Source organism: Ranitomeya imitator, chromosome 2 (assembly GCF_032444005.1).
Source record: "Ranitomeya imitator isolate aRanImi1 chromosome 2, aRanImi1.pri, whole genome shotgun sequence".
NCBI lineage: Eukaryota > Metazoa > Chordata > Amphibia > Anura > Dendrobatidae > Ranitomeya > Ranitomeya imitator.
The window spans coordinates 628,880,592-628,894,036 of NC_091283.1; the positions used below are offsets into that span (position 1 = coordinate 628,880,592).

At 45.2% G+C, this 13,445-nt stretch overlaps 1 protein-coding gene across 1 annotated transcript in view; it reads left to right on the plus strand.

Moving 5' to 3' along the window:
• Positions 1–13,445, plus strand: part of LOC138666759 (zinc finger protein 585A-like) — an 80,738-nt gene that overhangs the window by 25,808 nt on the left and 41,485 nt on the right. The window lies entirely within an intron of this gene.

Here is a 13,445-nt window from a genome sequence, read left to right on the forward strand (position 1 = left end):
CCATCCTGTCATGTGCTGCTCCCATCCTGCGCCCCTGTTCTGTCATGTGCTGCTCCCATCCTGCGCCCCCCGTTCTGTCATGTGCTGCTCCCATCCTGCGCCCCCGTTCTGTCATGTGCTGCTCCCATCCTGCTCCCCTGTTCTGTCATGTGCTGCTCCCATCCTGCGCCCGTTCTGTCATGTGCTGCTGCCATCCTGCGCCCGTTATGTCATGTGCTGCTCCCATCCTGCGCCTGTTCTGTCATGTGCTGCTGCCATCCTGCACCCGTTCTGTCATGTGCTGCTGCCATCCTGCTCCCCTGTTCTGTCATGTGCTGCTGCCATCCTGCGCCTTCCTTACTTTCCACGCTGTCAGGAAAGTAATTTTAACCCCAATATACCGAACACATTTTCCCTACGCGTTTCGTTGTTTATATACTCATCAGGGGAAACCAATGTATAGTCCCTCCACCCCAGTGGGGGACCCTAAACCTAGGGGTATGCCAGTAAACACTGTGGAACAGCGTTCCTCTTGCTTAAATAGCCCGCCGTGTATTACCTGGACTAGGCTGGCTGACGTCATGTCTCGTGCGCCCCCTGTGGAACGCAGGTCTTGGACCGCATGCGTCACTTCCGGTGACTATGGCAGCATACTGCCCACACACGTCTCGGACCATGTGGCGTCCAGCTACGCTGTGCGTTTTGCTTCCGGTGATGCGCACTGGTCCGGTAACCATAGCAGCGTAACGCCCGACCGTATCCTCAGGTCCAGGCGCTACTGCTGTTTATGGATTTCCGGAATCCCGGGACAACGCCGCATTAGGCTGTATAGAGAATTATCTGCCGCGTCATATTAATGAGAAGTATATTAACCCCTACCTAGTTGCTAAACATGCTAATCATAGCGTGCTGCACTCTTTATCCCAACGGGGCCGTTTCTCAGCTAATTATTATTGATCCTGCCATAACCTTCTCTCAGAAGGGAGGATCATAACCACGGGCATGTACTGGCTGAATCCTATAAGGGGGAAAAACACCAAGACCGGAGGTATGGCAATAGTAGAGACCAAGTCAATTGCCTAAAGGTAGTCCTAAGTAGATAGAAAGGTCCCTACACGGGACCAGAATAAACTTGTTTGTATGTTTTGTTCCGTTTTGTTAAATGGAGAGGATCTAATGGAGAGATGGAGGGGTAACCGGAGGGATAAATATTGCACTGGTGCACAGAAAAAAGCAGGAAGAGTATCATGTACAGGTCCTTCTCAAAAAATTAGCATATAGTGTTAAATTTCATTATTTACCATAATGTAATGATTACAATTAAACTTTCATATATTATAGATTCATTATCCACCAACTGAAATTTGTCAGGTCTTTTATTGTTTAAATACTGATGATTTTGGCATACAACTCCTGATAACCCAAAAAACCTGTCTCAATAAATTAGCATATTTCACCCATCCAATCAAATAAAAGTGTTTTTTAATAACAAACCAAAAAACCATCAAATAATAATGTTCAGTTATGCACTCAATACTTGGTCGGGAATCCTTTGGCAGAAATGACTGCTTCAATGCGGCGTGGCATGGAGGCAATCAGCCTGTGACACTGCTGAGATGTTATGGAGGCCCAGGATGCTTCAATAGCGGCCTTAAGCTCATCCAGAGTGTTGGGTCTTGCGTCTCTCAACTTTCTCTTCACAATATCCCACAGATTCTCTATGGGGTTCAGGTCAGGAGAGTTGGCAGGCCAATTGAGCACAGTAATACCATGGTCAGTAAACCATTTACCAGTGGTTTTGGCACTGTGAGCAGGTGCCAGGTCGTGCTGAAAAATGAAATCTTCATCTCCATAAAGCATTTCAGCCGATGGAAGCATGAAGTGCTCCAAAATCTCCTGATAGCTAGCTGCATTGACCCTGCCCTTGATGAAACACAGTGGACCAACACCAGCAGCTGACATGGCACCCCACACCATCACTGACTGGGTACTTGACACTGGACTTCAGGCATTTTGGCATTTCCTTCTCCCCAGTCTTCCTCCAGACTCTGGCACCTTGATTTCCGAATGACATGCAAAATTTGCTTTCATCAGAAAAAAGTACTTGGGACCACTTAGCAACAGTCCAGTGCTGCTTCTCTGTAGCCCATTTCCTGCACACGCCTGTGCACGGTGGCTCTGGATGTTTCCACACCAGACTCAGTCCACTGCTTCCTCAGGTTCCCCAAGGTCTGGAATCGGTCCTTCTCCACAATCTTCCTCAGGGTCCGGTCTCCTCTTCTCGTTGTACAGCGTTTTCTGCCACATTGTTTCCTTCCAACAGACTTACCATTGAGGTGCCTTGATACAGCACTCTGGGAACAGCCTATTTGTTGAGAAATTTCTTTCTGGGTCTTACCCTCTTGCTTGAGGGTGTCAATGATGGCCTTCTTGACATCTGTCAGGTCGCTAGTCTTACCCATGATGGGGGTTTTGAGTAATGAACCAGGCAGGGAGTTTATTAAAAGCCTCAGGTATCTTTTGCATGTGTTTAGAGTTAATTAGTTGATTCAGAAGATTAGGGTAATAGGTCGTTTAGAGAACCTTTTCTTGATATGCTAATTTATTGAGACAGGTTTTTTGGGTTATCAGGAGTTGTATGCCAAAATCATCAGTATTTAAACAATAAAAGACCTGACAAATTTCAGTTGGTGGATAATGAATCTATAATATATGAAAGTTTAATTGTAATTATTACATTATGGTAAATAATGAAATTTAACACTATATGCTAATTTTTTGAGAAGGACCTGTATATGCCCAATCTCCCTAAAAAGGCTCCTATCCTCCAACACCTACCTGGAGGTTGGCACCCTAGGATAGAAACGCAAGATTGGCGCCCCCATTCCTTTAGAGATTGACACTGATATGTATATTTAGACAGTCTCAGGGAATTGGTGATTTATAGATTCCCTTTGCAATCGAGAGTTGCTGGCCATGAAGTGGGCATTCGAGGAGTGGCGTCATTGGCTTGAAGGAGCTAAGCATCGCATGGTGGTCTTGACTGATCATAAGAACTTGACTTATCTCGAGTCCGCCAAGCGGTTGAATCCTAGACAAGCTCGTTGGTCGTTGTTTTTTGCCCGTTTTGACTTTGTGATTTCATACCTTCCGGGCTCTAAAAATGTGAAGGCGGATGCTCTGTCTAGGAGTTTTGTGCCCGACTCTCCGGGTGTATCTGAGCCGGCGGGTATCCTCAAAGAGGGAGTAATTGTGTCTGCCATCTCCCCTGATTTGCGGCGGGTGCTGCAAAAATTTCAGGCTAATAAACCTGATCGTTGCCCAGCGGAGAAACTGTTTGTCCCTGATAGGTGGAAAAATAAAGTTATCTCTGAGGTTCATTGTTCGGTGTTGGCTGGTCATCCTGGAATCTTTAGTACCAGAGAGTTGGTGGCTAGATCCTTTTGGTGGCCATCTCTGTCGCGGGATGTGCGTACTTTTGTGCAGTCCTGTGGGATTTGTGCTCGGGCTAAGCCCTGCTGTTCTCGTGCCAGTGGGTTGCTTTTGCCCTTGCCGGTCCCGAAAAGGCCTTGGACACATATCTCTATGGATTTTATTTCAGATCTTCCCGTCTCTCAAAAGATGTCAGTCATTTGGGTGGTCTGTGATCGCTTCTCTAAGATGGTCCATTTGGTACCCTTGTCTAAATTGCCTTCCTCCTCTGATTTGGTGCCATTGTTTTTCCAGCATGTGGTTCTTTTGCATGGCATTCCGGAGAATATCGTTTCTGACAGAGGTTCCCAGTTTGTTTTGAGGTTTTGGCGAGCCTTTTGTGGTAGGATGGGCATTGACTTGTCTTTTTCCTCGGCTTTACATCCTCAGACTAATGGCCAGACCGAACGAACCAATCAGACCTTGGAAACATATCTGAGATGCTTTGTTTCTGCTGATCAGGATGACTGGGTGTCCTTTTTGCCTTTGGCTGAGTTCGCCCTTAATAATCGGGCCAGCTCGGCTACCTTGGTTTCACCGTTTTTCTGCAACTCTGGGTTCCATCCTCGTTTCTCTTCAGGGCAGGTTGAGTCTTCGGACTGTCCTGGTGTGGATACTGTGGTGGACAGGTTGCAGCAGATTTGGACTCATGTAGTGGACAATTTGACTTTGTCCCAGGAGAAGGCTCAACGTTTCGCTAATCGCAGACGCTGTGTGGGTCCCCGACTTTAGGTTGGGGACTTGGTTTGGTTATCTTCTCGTCATATTCCTATGAAGGTTTCCTCTCCTAAGTTTAAACCTCGTTTTATTGGTCCGTATAGGATTTCTGAGGTTCTTAATCCTGTGTCTTTTCGTCTGACCCTTCCAGATTCTCTTTCCATACATAACGTATTCCATAGGTCATTGTTGCGGAGATACGTTGCACCTATGGTTCCATCTGTTGATCCTCCTGCCCCGGTTTTGGTGGAGGGGGAGTTGGAGTATATTGTGGAGAAGATTTTGGATTCTCGTGTTTCAAGGCGGAAACTCCAGTATCTGGTTAAGTGGAAGGGTTATGCTCAGGAAGATAATTCCTGGGTCTTTGCCTCTGATGTCCATGCTCCCGATCTTGTTCGTGCCTTTCATATGGCTCATCCTGGTCGTCCTGGGAGCTCTGGTGAGGGTTCGGTGACCCCTCCTCAAGGGGGGGGGTACTGTTGTGAATTCTGTGGCAGAGCTCCCTCCTGTGGTCACAAGTGGTACTTCGGCTGGTTCTCTCTGAGCTTCCGTTGGTGGAGGAAAGTGGTACTGCGGCTTCTGAGTTTCCTTCCTCAGGTGATGTGGTGAAGTCGTTAGGTGCTTCTCTATTTAACTCCACCTAGTGCTTTGATCCTGGCTTCCAGACAATGTTCTAGTATTGGACCTGTTTCCTCCTGGATCGTTCCTGTGGCCTGCTGCTCTGCATAGCTAAGTTCCTCTTTGCTATTTGTTTGCTGTTTTTTTCTGTCCAGCTTGTCAATTTGTTTTTTTCTGCTTGCTGGAAGCTCTGGGACGCAGAGGGTGTACCTCCGTGTCGTTAGTTCGGTACGGAGGGTCTTTTTGCGCCCTTTGCGTGGTTTTTGTAGGGTTTTGTGTTGACCGCAAAGTTACCTTTCCTATCCTCGCTCTGTTCAGAAAGTTGGGCCTCACTTTGCTAAATCTATTTCATCTCTACGTTTGTCTTTTCATCTTAACTCACAGTCATTATATGTGGGGGCTGCCTTTTCCTTTGGGGTATTTCTCTGAGGCAAGGTAGGCTTATTTTCTATCTTCAGGCTAGCTAGTTTCTCAAGCCGTGCCGAGTTGCATAGGCAGCGTTAGGCGCAATCCACGGCTGCCTTTAGTGTGGTTGGAGAGGATTAGGGATTGCGGTCAACAGAGTTCCCACGTCTCAGAGCTCGTTCTTGTTTTTTGGGTTATTGCCAGGTCACTGTATGTGCGCTGACCTCTATGTCCATTGTGGTACTGATTTACCTTTCATAACAGAGCTGCTGCTTCTGAGGTTCCTTCCACAGGTGACGTAGTTTATTCTTTGGCTGGCTGTTCTATTTAACTCCACTCAGATCGTTACTCCATGCCAGCTGTCAATGTTCTTGTACTGGTTCAGTTCGCTCTTGGATCTTTCTGGTGACCTGTCTACTCCAGCAGAAGCTAAGTCCCTGCTAGTTAATTATTTGTTCATTGTTTCCTTGTCCAGTTGGCTATCATGATTTTGTCTTGCTAGCTGGAAGCTCTGGGATGCAGAGTGGCACCTCCGCACCGTGAGTCGGTGCGGAGGTCTTTTTGCACACTCTGCGTGGTCTTTTGTAGTTTTTTGTGCTGACCGCATAGATACCTTTCCTATCCTCAGTCTGTTTAGTAAGTCTGGCCTCCCTTTGCTGAAACCTGTTTCATTTCTGTGTTTGTGACTTTCATCTTTACTCACAGTCAATATATGTGGGGGGCTGCCTTTTCCTTTGGGGAATTTCTCTGAGGCAAGGTAGGCTTTATTTTCTATCTCTAGGGCTACTTAGCTCTTTGGCTGTGAAGAGGCGTCTAGGCAGAGTTAGGTACGCTCCACGGCTATTTCTAGTTGTGTGATAGGATTAGGGGTTGCGGTCAGCAGAGCTCCCACTTCCCAGAGCTTGTCCTGTGTGAGTTTAACCATCAGGTCGTTCCGGGTGCTCCTAACCACCAGGTCCATAACACAGCACATCCCGGCGCAGCCCCACGGCACATCCCGGCGCTGCACCATGGCACATCCCGGCGCTGCACCACAGCACATCCATGCGCCGGCACATCCCGCAGACTCCCCAGCGCCCACCCATCCCAGCACAGCGTTCACATCTCTGCCTAGCCCTGCCCGCCCCCAGCACAGCCCTGCAGCCCCCAGCGCCGCCCACAGCCCAGTCACTCTTGATGAGTGACCGCTGTCTGTGGCGGCTGGTCACGCCTGCTCATGACGTCATGTCAATTTCCAGAGTCTGGAAATTAACGGCGGCTGCAGCCTGAGGGTCACGTGACCCGGACTCAGCGCCAGCATAGCGCCGCTCACAGGCAAAAATGGCAACGGAAGGTATTTACGCAATTCATTAGGGGCCCCGGGGGGATAAATTGGGGGGTTAATTGAAAGTAGTGGACAACCCCTTTAAGTATGACAACCAATTTTATTTACAAACATGGGGCACCGCAATGGGAACCAGATTTGCCCTGAGTTACACAAATTTATGTGTGGGCAAGTGGGAAGAAATTTCTTTAATGAGGGTCGGTTACGGAAGGGCCTTTCATCAACGACATTTTATTTATTTGGGAGGGGTCTCAGGCTGATCTAAATCTTCTCATTTTGGAATTGAATAATAATGATTTTGGCTTAGAATTCACTCCAACCATTTAGTAAATCTAATGTCAATTTCCTAGATCTTAATATCTATACTGACCAGAATCGCCTAAACACCAAAAGTTATCATAAAGAGTACAAAACCTACAAGAAACAAAATGAGCAAAAACCCTGCTGTAACTAAATAAGTAAAAAGCAAAAGTGCATTTAAATAACACAGAGTTCTTAGTAATACTGTTTTTGGTCAAAAATAGCATAAACACCATCCTACTATGACAAGGAAACGCTGATCGGGATGGTCATACCCTGTCTAATATTAAAAACTTACCATGTGTCAGAGTTGAACACAGTGTGTGAATAAGGGTAGATAAAAGGACCGGGTCCCAAAACAGTGGACACCAGTCTAGTGAAGCCTTTAAATGTAATTTACAGCTCAGAAGAGGGAGGCCACACCCCGGCTTGCACAGAATGCAAAAATGCAAAGAAAAAAAACACAAAAGTTGAGTATGTTTGTGTTGGTATACATGCAGCACATAAATGCATGTCCACATTGGCCACAAAACCTACAAGAAACAAAATAAACAAAAAACTCTGCTGTAACTAAAAATGTAAAAAGCAAAGTGCATTTAAATAACACAGAGTTCTTAGTAATACTGTTTTTGATCAAAAATAGCATAGGTCCCTACCACGTATTCCATCAACATTCAGATCAGCTATTTTCAACTTCCTCAATGTTTCACCCATGTCCTCCAATATGTACCAACCGGTCTGTTCAAAGGGTTTCACAATTCCTTGAAGTTCGTTTTTTGTATAATGTTAAAGTAAAAAGCTTTTCCACTTTGTCATGAGTGATTTTATACTCTTTTCCTTGTTACGTTCTTCTTCCAGCCATTCTAAGTGACATAAGGTCTTCATTTGACCTATTACAGCTTTCAAATTTGGAATGGAATCACTGAACCAATCTTTTAATAAGCTTCTTTTGGCTGTCAAAGTACGGTAAGTGGAACATTGGAGTTAATGTTTCCTTCCCTTTTTGTTGTGTGGCTCCATCTCCTTTCCAGTAATGGAAAAAGAATGGAAACAGTGATATATTCCCAATGCCCAAATTTTTCATCATATGCTTTGTCTTCCCAGAATTCTTATACTTTAGGGCAGCCCCAGAGTCCGCGTAATAAATCGGACTCTCTGAGTTTACATTTTGAACAATGTACCAGGCAATCTCTCATTGTTCTTGATACTGGTATGTTGAAGGCCAGTGTAGTTCTATGCATAATCCTAAATTGTGAGTCTCTCCAAACTTCACTCAAAATATTTTTCCGTACTACCTGCTAGTATTTTTTCCCCAATTTCCTCACCCTCTATTTGTTTAGCCCAGGATCTAAATGTTTGCTCTATGTCCATTTTTCCAAGGAATTGCTGTTTACTTAGCTTGAATTGTGATATTATCTCTTCCCTACTCAGTCACCTATTTTCTTCTTCATGCAGTAGATTAGCAGAAAATCAAATTGTATAAATTATATAAACTTATTTGCATTTTGCAGTGAGAAATAAGTAATTGATCCCTTTGGCAAACAAGACTTAATACTTGGTGGCAAAACCCTTGTTGGCAAGCACAGCAGTCAGATGTTTTTTGTAGTTGATGAGGTTTACGCACATGTTGGGAGGAATTTTGGTCCTCTCCTCTTTGCAGATCATCTCTAAATCATTAAGATTTTGAGGATGTCGCTTGGCAACTCGGAGCTTCAACTCCCTCCATAAGTTTTCTATGGGATTAAGGTCCATGACCTTAATGTGCTTCATTTTGAGCAACTCCTTTGTTGCCTTGGCTGTATGTTTTGGGTCATTGTCTTGCTGGAAGACCCAGCCATGACCCATTTTTAATGTCCTGGCGGAGGGAAGGAGGTTGTCACTCAGGATTTCATGGTACATGGTTCCATTCGTTCTCCCATTGATGCGTTGAAGTAGTCCTGTGCTCTTAGCAGAGAAACATCCCCAAAACATAATGTTTCCACCTTCATGCTTGACAGTGGGGACAGTGTTCTTTGGGTCATAGGCAGCATTTCTCTTCCTCCAAACATGGCGAGTTGAGTTAATGCCAGAGAGCTCAATTTTTGTCTCATCTGACCACAGCACCTTCTCTCAATCACTCACAGAATCCTCCAGGTGTTCATTGGCAAACTTCAGAAGAGCCTGCACATGTTCCTTCCTGAGCAGGGTGTCCTCTTTTATCACTTTATATTAATGACCTCTTCCAGGCTCTGGGCAGGGCATTGCCTGCAAGATAACTCTGCCCCCAGAGAATATTTTACATGGAGGGGGGAGTTCCCAGTGTGAGACAAGTAACTAACACAGAACAGGAGAAATTAAATTTATTTGCCTGTAAACACATTTTTTGCTTCTCTTACCTCTGCAGTATTGTAACAATATTACACCCAGTCTGCCTTTGAGCTGGAAGCTGAAGTTGACAGGAACATACAGATGTGTCAGTTATCACACACAGCTCTGTATTGAGATCAGGGAGTGGCCATCACAATAGTAAGTACCCCTTCATGTATAATAAGCTCTGGAGGCAGAGTTTTCTTCCAGCCAGCATCCCCCCCAGAGCCAGGAAAAGGTCATTTGAATAAAGTGATAACAGATGAGTTCTCAACAATAAGACCTCTGATATGAGACATACAGGTATCGCTCTTATCAGCAGTCTATAACCTGTGTTTCCATATTAACCCCTTAATCTCATTGGACATACTATCCCGTCAAGGTGACCTGGGACTTAATTCCCAGTGACGGGATAGTACGTCCAGTGCAATCAGCTGCGCTCACTGGGGGAGCGTGGCCGGGTGTCAGCTGACTATCGCAGCTGACATCCGGCACTATGTGCCAGGAGCAGTCACGGACCGCCCCTGGCACATTAACCCCCGGCACACTGAGATCAAACATGATCGCAGCGTTTCGGGAGCATAGGGAAGCATCGTGCAGGGAGGGGGCTCCCTGCGAGCTTCCCTGAGACCCTCGGTACAAGGCGATGTACTAACCTTGTTCCGAGCGTCTCCTCTCTGCAGTCCCCGGATCCAAAATGCCTGCGGGGCTGCATCCAGGTCCTGCAGGGAGGTAGCTTACAGGCACCTGCTCAGAGCAAGCGCTGGTAAGCCTGCAGCCCTGCTTGTCAGATTGCTGATCTGACACAGTGCTCTGCAGTGTCAAATCAGCGATCTGACCCTCTAACATGATGCCCCCCGGGGCAATGTTATACAGTAAAAAATAAATAAATTCACATGTGTAAAAAAAAAAAAATTCCTAAATAAAGAAAAAAAAAAAAAAAATATATATATATATATATATATATATATATATATATATATATATATATATATATTGTTCCCATAAATACATTCTTTTATCTAAATAAAAAAAACAATAAGTACACATTTAGTATTGCTGCATCCGTAACGACCCGACCTATAAAACTGTCCCAATAGTTAACCCCTGCAGTGTACACCGTAAAAATAAAAAATAAATAAAAGCAACCCTTTATCATCATACCGCCAAACAAAAAGTGGAATAGCACGCGATCAAAAAGGCAGATATAAATAACCATGGTACGGCTGAAAACGTCATCTTGTCCCACAAAAAATGGGCCGCCATACAGCATCATCAGTGAAAAAATAAAAAAGTTATAGACTTCAGAATAAAGCGATGCAAAAATAATTCTTTTTTCTATCAAATAGTTTTTATCTTATAAAAGCACCAAAACATAAAAAAATAATCTAAATGCGGTATCGCTGTAATCGTACTGACCCGAAGAATAAAACTGCTTCATCAATTTTACCAATTCCAATTATACCAATTTACTGCCTCACAAAAATCAGAATAAAAAGCGATCAAAAAATGTCACATGCCCAAAAATGTTACCAATAAAAACTACAACTCGTCACGCAAAAAAAAAAAGTCCTCACATGACTCTGTGGACCAAAATATGGAAAAATTATAGCTCTCAAAATGTGTTAACGCAAAAAAATATTTTTTGCAATAAAAAGCGTCTTTTAGTGTGACAGCTGCTAATCATAAAAATCCGCTAAAAAACCCGCTATAAAAGTTAATCAAACCCCCCTTCATCACCCTCTTAGTTAGGGAAAAATAAAAAATTGTATTTATTTCCATTTTCCCGCTAGGGTTGGGGCTAGGGTTAGGATTACATTTACGGTTGGGATTAGGGTTAGGGGTGTGTCAGGGTTAGGGGTGTGGTTAGGGTTATGGTTGGGATTAGGGTTAGGGGTGTGTTGGAGTTAGGGGTGTGGTTAGGGTTGGAGTTAGGGGTGTGGTTGGGATTAGGGGTGTGTTTGGGTTAGGGTTTCAGTTAGAATTGGGGGTTTCCACTGTATAGGCACATCAGGGCTCTCCAAACGCGACATGGCGTCCGATCTCAATGCCAGCCAATTCTGTGTTGAAAAAGTAAAACAGTGCTCCTTCCCTTCCGAGCTCTCCCGTGCGCCCAAACAGGGGTTTACTCCAACATATGAGGTATCAGCGTACTCAGGACAAATTGGACAACTTCTGGGGTCCAATTTCTCTTGTTACCCTTGGGAAAATAAAAATTTGGGGGGTTAAAATAATCATTTTTGTGGGACAAAAATGATTTTTTATTTTCACGGCTCTGTGTTATAAACTGTAGTGAAATTCTTGGGGGTTCAAAGTTTTCACAACACATCTAGATAAGCTCCTTGGGGGGTCTAGATTCCAATATGGGGTCACTTGTGGGGGGTTTCTACTGTTTAGGTACATCAGGGGCCAGAGGTGTATCTAGCCTTTCCTGCATCCGGGGCAAAGAATCAATTTGGTGCCCCCCCCCTCCCCCCCCCCCCCCAAACCTCCTCCATTTGAACCTGAACTCTATTGAAACTGTATGACTAAGCCAAGGAACATTCCTGAATCCCCATAATGTTAAAATAGATACCAATAAAAGTTAAAATTAATTGAGATATCAGTAGGTTGTGTTTTTGAATATCCACATTGAATCAGGAGCCCCATATAATCCTGCATAAAGGTTAATAATGGTCCCATAAGATGCTCCATAGACACATTTGCCCAATATAGTGCTGCAGAAACGTTGATTATGGCCCCATTAGATGCTCCATAAAGATATTTGCCCCATATAGTGCAGCACAAACGTTGATTATGGCCCCATACAGACACTTGCCCCATATAATGCTGCAGAAACGCTGACTATGGCCCCATTAGATGCTCCATAAAGATATTTGCCCCATATAGTGCAGCACAAACGTTGATTATGGCCCCATACAGACACTTGCCCCATATAATGCTGCAGAAACGTTGATTATGGTCCCATAAGATGCTCCATAAAGTTATTTGCGCCATATAGTGCTGCAGAAACGTTGATTATGGCTCCATAAGATGCTCCATACAGACACTTGCCCCATTTGCTGTTGCTGCGATAAAAAAAAAAATCGCTGGAGCGTCGCTGTTTAGGTAGCTGTAGAGACATCAAACACGGCAACACCAGAACGATGCAGGAGCGATCCAGTGACGTAACGGCGACTCACTTATCGTTCTCGCTGGTTGTTAATGTGGCACCCCTAGGGGTATTTGCCACAAAAATAGTTACTGACAATAAATACAAATACTAAGATAGCAAAACTGCACTACCACCTCCGGCCAGAAGGGGGAGCTCCAGAGACTTCCCTTGATCCATTCTGGTCTGAGAGAAGAAATGGCAGTTGGGCTAAGGAGCTGAAAGTGAGAGGTCATACAGTTGAATCTCTAACAGCCCTGTGACTGTTTCCAGGCCTAAATCACCGGCCTGAGGAGAAAAGGGACAGAGAAAAAGGACATTGTGAGAACCGGGTAGCATTAATCACTACCCAGAACAGGCGCAAAGACGGATACCGGATCCGTGGCTGTATTCATTATATATAATACAGCAACCGGAAAAACGTGAGGTGATATCAGCTTCACTAGGGCCGGACGCAGCAACAGACACAGAGTTTAGCGGTACTGCCGAGGGGGGTAAGCTGATAAAAGGACTCGGGTTGCCCGTCGAACCAGGGCCCGGAGGGGACAGATTGGGCCGGCAGCCAGTTCACATACAGCAGCAGGGCCACACAGAAATTGCGTACAATAAGAGGCGAAGACCCCGGCAGGGTCAAAGTAACTCAGAGTTCCCATACAGACTCCGGTGACAGGACTGGTTGTAAATCCCTTTATGTTGAAGTAAACTGGTTAAACGTTTCAGTGCCTCAGTCTTTCATTTGGACAATAGCCAATATCCAGGATCGGGATCATCACCGCTGGGAGAACCTGCTGCTGATCAAGTAAGTGCCTGTTCCCTCACGATACCCCTTACACTGTGCATTGCCTGAGGCCACAGCACCGGGTCAAGCCACCCGTGACATCCCCCTCAAGAGACAGACCCCATTGGTCCGGTGCTGGGTATCCCGGTCTTCTGGGCGTCACATTAGCTCCATGTAAAACATTGCTGGCATCGTTGCTTTTGATGTCAAACATGACGATACACGCCGACCTGACGACGAAATAAAGTTATGGACTTCTAGCTCCAACCAGCGATGGCACAGCGGGATCCAGATCGCTGCTGTGTGTCAAACACAACGAGATCGCTATCCAGGACGCTGCAACGTCACGGATCGTT